The sequence below is a fragment of the Sinocyclocheilus rhinocerous genome, unplaced genomic scaffold, assembly GCF_001515625.1.
Source record: "Sinocyclocheilus rhinocerous isolate Xijiao unplaced genomic scaffold, SAMN03320098_v1.1 scaffold848, whole genome shotgun sequence".
NCBI lineage: Eukaryota > Metazoa > Chordata > Actinopteri > Cypriniformes > Cyprinidae > Sinocyclocheilus > Sinocyclocheilus rhinocerous.
Genome location: NW_015664186.1, coordinates 448,387 through 450,925, shown reverse-complemented (window position 1 = coordinate 450,925; position 2,539 = coordinate 448,387).

Genomic DNA, 2,539 nt, shown 5'->3' with positions numbered 1-2,539 from the left:
ATTATTATTTATTAATATTTATTCTTTTTTAATATCTGTAGAATATTTTATAATAAATAGAAATATATAAATTAAATTATTTATTTGTTTATTTAAATATAAAATGTTATATAATATTTCTTTATTTAATATTTATGTTTATATGTGTTATATACACAATATAATACATGAATAAAATACAATTTTATAATATAATATCTCATTGTAATCATTTTGAACAAATCAACTGGGGTCAATTGTAATCATGATGAATAGTAATTCTGTGGTGATATATTACAAACACTTGTGACAACATCCTTTATTTGGTATTTAAAGACTCAGTGCCACCCTCAGACTTTTTATGAATTCATGCTTGGTGTGATGGTGAATTTCAGATTACTCTCACTGTCTCACATGTCTCATTGTGTTTCAGGTAATGATTGTTTTATTGACAAGGCCCTTGTGTTTACGGAGTGAAGCTGTTGGCTTTGTTTGTCGCACTGAAGTCTCAAGGACATGGATGGATTTTAGTCCAAGTCATTAATATGTATTGGAAATTATTTTCTTCTTTGTTGAGAATTCTAACAGCTTTGAAGGCCACTGAAGTGTTGAGGAAGGTTAGAGTGCTTTGTCATGTTCATTCTCTGGCACAAAGGTGCTTGGTATTAGACTTTCTGCCCTGATTCACAGGGCCTGGATCATCTCATTCTGTCTGTGTTTTTTTTTTCTCTGTCTGCTTTTTGGCTGGCGGGTGGTAGAGACCTTTATTGTACTGCCCTGACAAGAAGTAGAGAAGAAAAATCATATCCAATTCGAACAACAAACAGTTTGTGCCCGAGAGATATTTTGGAGGATTTTTTCTCTGGAAGAATATAAAACTTGTAATTAGTTTAAATGTCTGTGCATAACTTTAATCCACTTAAGTGTAATTAAACCTCGTTTTCAAAATCTCATTAGTAACTTTAATATTAATTTCTGACTAAGTGGCCTTTATGTCTTTTGTGAAGTCTTAAATATTATCTCACTTTCTCTTGGTTTTCATACATTGTTGTTGTAGAGAAGCTGTGAGTTTTTTTTTCCCTGATGGAGTGTGATATAGAGATTGCTTGGGGCGTAGCTGATATTAATAACCCTGCAGATCCTTTCTGTTTATTAAACAGTGCAATCGCAAACAGAGAAGACAACCTCCATGCACTCATTATTTCCAGAATGAATGAAAAGTGAAAGCTCTATATGGACACCAGTCAGGAAAATGCTGATGTCATATTTAATTTATATTCTTCACATACATAAATGATCACAAATGTATTCCTACGTTTGTGTAAATGACATTTTCATATTGCAATAGATAATTTATTTAAGCATTATATTACTGGCTAGTATAATTTAGAGTAGATTTTAAGCATTTTGTGACCAGTTTAATCTAATAAAATCCATCAGTCCAAGTTATAGTACAAATAAAATTTGCTTTTAAATAGCATTTTATGCCAATAAAATGGCATAATAATAAAATGGCATAACAATGAGCTAGTTTTACGAGCATAGTATAAGAAAATGGGCTTAGATGTTTAGATAAAATAATACATTTCAAAGAACACAAATTTCTCCAAAGTTCCAAAAATATATATTTTTAATAAATGTCTGTACAATTGGTAGCAATGTTGTTATTTTAAAGGATGTTACTATGAGTATTATAGATAGGAAAGACATACAGTGCATGTACATAAGTCTAAAATACATTAAAAATAATTTTTAGTTAAAAAGACAGATTTTGCTCTGTTAATTAGTGCAAATGTTATAAATTCGCCTCATAATATTTTAAAAGGTTTTCTGGTATACAATTGATAAATGTCATTTAATTTCAGAGGATGTTGGTTACTATTAATTGAGAAATGTTAGGAATTTTTCTTACCCTTAAATTAGAGAGAGAAAGCCAAATATTTCATGTAGATAAGCCTAATTTGTGCTGAAAAAAATGGCAATGATGGCGCAATGCTATTTCAACACATTTAACACCTGTATTGCGAGTGTTTAGTGAATGAGACGCAGGGTTTGCACTGTAAATTGGTGCAACTGTTGTAACTTCGCCCCATAATAATTTAAAAGTAGAAAAAAGTAAAAGTATCCCAGAAAGTAAGTGAAAGAGCAAGTGTACATGGAAGTAAGAAAGAGAGCAATGATCTTCGGCCTGCATCTCTTTAGAAATAAGAGGCAAACATTTAAATGGATGTGTCAGTTTGAAGATGGATAGGACTCTGTTAATGCATTTTCTCTCACACGGAGAGGAATTAACTCTTCGTCGACTCTCCCGCCCCAGATCGAGGCTGTGTAATGAACCTTAAACAGAAAGTGCAGAATGTGTTTATCTTTCTTTTAGCCTTTCCACCACCAAAAATAAGAAAAAAAGGGAAGGAGAGCTTCAGAAAAATGCCTTGACACACCTGTGACTGATTGGAAATGCTGCACTCAAAGCCCATTTGAGCCACACAACAGAAACTCTTCCTTTAACTAATTTCTGTGAGCTGGGAGAAAAAGTGAGGTGTGGAAATGAGAGTTTGTG